We start from the raw sequence: 6,973 nt of genomic DNA on the forward strand, positions 1-6,973 counted from the left end.
TTAAGAAAGAAATGAAATATTACTGTTACTAAGGAAAACTGCTATATGCAGAGGAGTATAACCAGTGTATTTGAGATGTTATTCATCTTCATTTGTGTTATGCGTGTCAGTCAAGATAGAAGCCCCTCATGTCCAAAATTAGTTCTGCACTTCATGCATTGATGTTTCAGTATTTTGATTGTTATGCTACTGACTGTGGCCGTCATTAGTTTGAGCGCGGTGCAATTTTGCTCTCCATAATTTACTGGTGTGTGTGTGTGTGTGTGTGTGTGTGTGTGTTATTGGTGACTGCTGCTACACACAGCACAGAGTGCACTGTGTCAGCTTGCATCTTGTTTGCTATTCAAAGGGAAATCTCAACAAAAGTAACTTCAATAACTAATATCCACTTCTCTCAAATATATATTTCCAAATTACTGAGCCTAATTAGGTTGGCGACCGTTCATTTTTTTCATTCACTTATAATTTTACCACTTCTGTTAACTCCCAATGTTGAGGCCCATTTGGATTTACTGTCAACTTCACAAAATTCGAAATTATAGTCCGATAGCCTTTTCCATTAGACACACGCACGATCGAACTTTGAAATCCTCTCAGAGGTAACATTAGTGCGTTTCATGGCACGTTAGTGTTATACGTAGCTTTCCCCATGATAGAACTAAAGGTTCAGTTACTAGGGAAAAGTGTTATAAGTTTACCTTTTGGCGCCATCATAATCATTTCATCTTTACTGTCAGATGCGAACAGACGCGAAACTTAATTACTACAGAATTCTTTATTAGATTCTCCATCAGGAATGTACTTTTTACCACTCCAGGATTCCCTTTAAACACCACTTTGTTTATTGTGGTACAAATATCACTCAGGAAAGCAGATTTTAATCCAGTCAATGTTTTGCACCTTATGATGACATCAGTGGAAGAATACAAAGCATTTCACAACAAATGACTCCTAATAAAAGAGATTTTCGCGCGTTCAGTCCACCTGTTTAGCAACAAATCTTCAAAATGATTCCAGAACTGGGATGGATGTATTTGCTTATGTGGATCAAAACGAAAAATTGCCGACATGAAATATAAGCAGCATCAACAGAAGTGAGATATTGCTCAGCGTTACGCAAATTACCAGAGACTACACTACTTTCTATGTTAGAAATGCTATAATTTAAATCTTCTACTTGGAGTTCTACTGCCCCAACTTTTTGAGAAATCTTTTTAACTGTTGGTTTTTATTTCTTTGACTGCTGTTTGAGACATGTTCACTTCAGCATTTATTTCTTTAAATTGGCTAGAGAAAATCTGTCAGTTACTAGTTGTGTTATTGTCTGTGACTGGTGAGCACTTTCCTCATGGAAGGGAATTAGTTTCCCTCACATGGCCTATTACTTTCATTCATATCATTTTAAAATCGGAAACTTCTTTTCTAGCTGTTTATTCTCTTTTTTTAATTTATTGCGAACTTATACGATGTTGCTTTTTAAAATATTATAAAATTTTGTTAACTGTTCCCCTTCTTTGATTTTAAAATCATTATGATCTGAATCAGTTTTCGAATTTAAGCTATCTATTACTGTTTTCAATTCATCCCTTAGTGCATTATGATTGGATTACATTTTATTTTATAATTTTCCAATACTGGATTCTAATTTACTTCTTAAAGTGTTCTTTAATTCAATGCTACTGGATTCTAACTCATATTTTAAACTGGACTCTAATTTATTTTGCAATTCATTATTATTGGATTACGATTCCTACTTTAAACTATTCTGCAAGTCATTACTATTGAATTCCAATTTACGGTTTATTCCTTCAAATTTTGAAAACAGTAACTTTAATCTATCTGGCATCCTACATTTTTCATTCCGCACTACAGTTGGTTTCAAAAAAGTCCCTTTTATTAGGTGACTCGACTGTATTTCAGGCATATCAAACCCAGTTTCAGTATCTGTCACATTCAGTAACTCTACTTTTCCTTTCTTAACTACAGACTCTATTATATTATCATCAGAAGCTGGTTCCATCTTTACTTTAACTTGGCACTCTTCTTCCTATAACTCATCACCCAAACTCAGTTCTCATTTTACTTTAACATTGCCCTCTTCATCAGATTCTGTCTATGAGTTACTGCCTGCATCTACCCCATCGACATTAGAAAGTGGTTCTACTTAAATTTTTACATCCCTCTTTCCAGTAGGTTCCATTTTTAACAACTGGTTAGAAGCAGTATTTTATGTATTTCTCGATTTAATTTATTTGCTTGACCTCGATGAGCGATTTTGTCTCGTTGTACAAGCAGTCGTGTCACGACGTAATGCAGGCAGCAGCGGAGCTATGGCGACACTGATGACAGCGGGTATCGCCTGCTGTGGTATCTTCTGGCGAGCTGACACCAGTGAGTTTACGCAGCAACTTGTTAACTCGTACAGCTCCGTATTGACTCACTGTCTCCCTCTGTTCTCAGAGGTGGCCACAGCGAAGAAGCGCCGTCTTCCATTCTCCGTTAGAAATCGTCATGGATAGCATTCGCTGTCTAGGCTTCACATACGCGAATAATTTTCTCACTGTTTATTTCACTGGATCCAGCGGTGGTGGTAAGTTCCTATGGGACCAAACTACTGAGGACATCGGTCCCTTAGCTTACACACTACTTAATCTAACTCAGACTAACTTACGCTCAGGGCAACACACACACCCATGCCCGAGAGAGGACTCGAACCTCTGACGATGGGAGCCGTGCAAACCGTGGCAAGGCGCCTCAGGCAGCCTCCATGTGTTTTGTTTCTGTATCTTATTTCTGCCTACCGAGATCACTTTTTATGTCGATCACTTTCACTGCTCCATTTCCCAGCCATATTCGCTAGACACGTGCAACAGCCGGTAAAAATAATCGTAAAACCAGAAGGGAACGTGAAAATAAAATTTTTTGTAAGTTCTAACAGCCAGCATTACTCACGCATGTGGAAGTGTCGCCAGCCACCAGCCAGGAAGCATAAACATTTAACACCGTGTCCGGGTCAGGCAAAGTAACCATCCCACCATTCTTAATAGAACAGTTCATATATCAACACCATAAAGAAAGCATAATAGAGTGCAGCGATAGTCCTTGACCAAAAAGTATAGTAACCATGCTAAAGAAGCCACCTAATGGAACAAGAAAACATAGATTCTTGCAATTTTGTCATGTGATGACATGATGGAGACCGTGGCTGTTATTTGAAGACAATTTTTGATGGTGTCAGGACAGCAACCAGCCACAAATTTACTTTCAGTTCCTTTATTCAAAGGGTACCGTTACCGGTTTCGAATCGTTGTGATTCATCTTCAGACGGTTTACACGCTTTCCTTATGACATGTGGTGTGTTTTATACAGATTAACTGTCGTGAAATGTCGGTTTGGAGTGTTTGTTTTCATAACTTTCGTCCAACAGATGTGAGCACGTTCCCACTGCATTCTTATTGTTGCACACGTAAATTTTTCTCACTTAACACTTTCGATTTGTCACCGAGAAGATTTCTACCACGCATAACATATGAGTGTATAAACATATATGACATGATGGAGACCGTACCACATGTTTTGATACATACAAAGAGCTTACAAACATATGAGTGTACAAACATATACGTTTGTAAGCTCTTTGTATGTATCAAAACATGTGGTGCGTGGTAGAAATTTTCTCGGTGACAAATCTAAAGTGTTCAGTGAGAAAAATTTACGTGTGCAACAATAAGAATGCAGTGGGAATGTATTCACATCTGTTGGACGAATGTTATGAAAACAAACACTCCAAACCGACATTTCACGACAATTAGTCTGTAAAAAACACACCACATGTCATAAGAAAAGCGTGTAAACCGTCTGAAGATGAATCACAACGATTCGAAACCGGTAACGGTACCCTTTGAATAAAGGAACTGAAGGTAAATTAGAGGCTGGTTGCTGTCCTAACATCATCAACAAATATAGATTCTGTTGTGATTATGGGTTCTAAACGACCGACAGTAACTGGTGCAGATCTGATTCCAAATATAACTGAAACTTTGGATAACCTGAGGCAGTTAAATTCTTTTCTACGATAGATTTAAAGAGTAGGTATCACCAGATTGAAGTATGTCCAGAAGATAGGCCGAAAACAGCTTTTACTCATACTACTTCATCTGATTACTACCAGTATCGCAGAATGCCTTTCAGGTTAAAAAACACACATGCAACATTTCAGCGCTTGTTAGATGGAGTCCTCCGAAACTTGAAACCGAAAATAAGTGATGTCTATTGGGATGAAATTATCGGATTTTCAAAAGATCTAGACGAACACTTGGAGTTCTTAAGTAATACATCTGATACATTAAACACAGCATGTATCAAGTTAAGTACTGATAAATGTCATTTTGCCCACCCAAAAGTTCTTACCTAAAGCATATTATTAGTCAAGATGGAGTGATGACAGGTCCTCGTGTCACTTCAGCTATATGTGACTTTTCAGTAATACAAGCACTCCGTCTTCAAGCCACAAGTGGCCCATCGGGACCATCCAACCGCCGTGTCATCCTCAGCTCAGGATGCGGATAGGAGGGGCGTGTGGTCAGCACACCGCTCTCTCGGTCGTTATGATGGTTTTCTTTGACCGGAGCCGCTACTATTCGGTCGAGTAGCTCCTCAGTTGTCATCACGAGGCTGAGTGCACACCGAAAAATGGTAACAGCACATGGCGGCCCGGATGGCCACCCTTCCAAATGCCGACCACGCCCAACAGCGCTTAACTTCGGTGATCTGACGGGAACCGGTGTATCCACTGCGGCAAGGCCGTTGCCTCAGTAACACAAACGGTTAAGCAATGGCAATCATTTCGTGGTCTGGTAAATTATTACCGAAAATTCGTCAAAAACTTTATGGGCAATGTGCAACCGTACACTAGGTTTTAGAAAAAAGGAGCTACGTTTCAGTGGATAACAGAATGTCAAGTAGTGTTCCAAAATTTGAAAGTGATACTGTGTTCAGATATTGTATTTTCTGATTTTATTAAGGAATTTATATTGTCACGTGATGTAAGCAGTACAGCTTTGGGTATCATTTTAAGTCAAAATGTAGGTGAACAAGAGGATCTGGTAGCTTATGCATCTTTCAGCTGAATAACACTGTGTACAATTATTCTACTACAGAAAAAGAGATGATACTTTTGACGTAAGGTATTTATACTTCCGTTGCTACCTTCATGGCTGAACACTGATCAGCAGGACATTATAACCACCTACCTAATAGTCGGTACGTCCACCTTTGGCATGGATAACAATGTCTACGCGTCGTGGCATGTAAGTTCAAATGGTTCAAATGGCTCTGAGCTCTATGGGACTTAACTTCTGAGTTCATCAGTCCCCTAGAACTTAGAACTACTTAAACCTAACTAATGTAAGGACATCACCCACATCCATGCCCGAGGCAGGATTCGAACCTGCGACCGTAGCGGTCGCGCGGTTCCAGACTGTAGCGCCTAGAACCGCTCGACCACCCCAGCCGGCGCAGCATGTAAGTAATGAAGCCCTTGTAAGTTGCTGGAGGGAGTGGGCATCACATCTGCCCACACACAGATCACCTAATTCCCGTAAATTCTGGGGAGGGGCAATGATCTCTAACGCCATGTTCAATCACATCCCAGATGTGTTCGATTGGGTTCAAATCTGGCGAGTTGAGGAGTCAACACATCAATTGGAACTGCCCACTGTGTACCTCGTACCACTCTATGACAACACTCCTGGCCTTGTGACATAGCGCATTATCTTGTTGAAAAGTGCCACTGGCGGCGGGAAACATGATCGTCATGAAGGGGCGTACGTGGTCTGCAAGCAGTGTACGATACTCCTTGGGCGTCATGGTGCCTTTCTCGAGCTCCACTGGACCCATAGATGCCTACGTGAATGTTCCCAAGAGCACACCGGAGCTACCACCAGATTGCCTACATCCCACAGTATAAGTGTCAATGAGCTGTTCCCCTGGAAGACGACGGATTCACACCCTCCCATTGGTAGGATAAAAAAAGGTATCAGGATTCATTATACCGTGCATTGCTCTGCCACTGCACCAATATCCAGTATGGATGGTCACGTGCTCATTTCGGTTGTAATTGCCTACGTCTCGGTGTTAACATTCGCACATACATGGGTCATCGACTATGGAAACCCATTGTTAGGAATGTTTGGTGCACTTTGTGCTCAGACACGCTTGTACCCTGCCCAGCATCAAAGTCTGATGTACGTTCCACCACAGTTCACTGCCTGTCCTCATTTACCTTTCTGTCCAGCCTCAAATGTTTGACATCTGTAATGAGGGGTGGCCGTCCAAACACACGACGTCTGGACGTGGTTTCTCCTTAGTTTCATCACATTTAGAAGATATTCATCACACCACTCCTCAAACACCAAACAAGTCGTGCAGTTTCCGTAATGCTCATGCTGAGCCTCCAGGTGATTACAATCTGCTCTCAGTCAAAATCAGTCAAACCCATTCTGCACACTGACAGAACACTCATTGATTCTACATGCACCATGCGTGTGTCTGTCTAGCAGGCCTTCCTTGCCAGGTGACCCTGCTATCACCTGGACAGGTTTATATTGATAGTAGGTCGGTGGTCATAATGTTCTGCCTGATCAGAGTAAATTTAAAGTAGCTACAGATTATACATCCGAGAAATGGTTATTAGTACTGACAGACGCTTCAAGTCAGTTAACAAGATGGGTACTGTAATGGAGTGTGTTCCAGAATGAAGCAGTTAATAAGCCTGGTATCAAGGACATGAATGCAGATATACTCAGTAGGAAAATTGCAATGATGCAAGTAATGTAACTGGATCCATTACATTTGAAAAATGCACAAACTGTGGATACAGACTGCCCAGTATACAATAAACAACCATAGTTTCTTATGCAAGAAAGCGTACTGTGTATGTCAATTAAATGCAAGCCATGCATCCTCATTGTTA

The 6,973-nt window shown here is 40.8% G+C and overlaps 1 pseudogene; it reads right to left on the minus strand.

The window, feature by feature from the left end:
- Positions 1-4,693: 4,693 nt before the first annotated feature.
- On the minus strand, positions 4,694-4,811 carry LOC126185807 (5S ribosomal RNA; annotated as a pseudogene).
- Positions 4,812-6,973: the final 2,162 nt, after the last annotated feature.

Source organism: Schistocerca cancellata, chromosome 4 (assembly GCF_023864275.1).
Source record: "Schistocerca cancellata isolate TAMUIC-IGC-003103 chromosome 4, iqSchCanc2.1, whole genome shotgun sequence".
Classification (NCBI taxonomy): domain Eukaryota; kingdom Metazoa; phylum Arthropoda; class Insecta; order Orthoptera; family Acrididae; genus Schistocerca; species Schistocerca cancellata.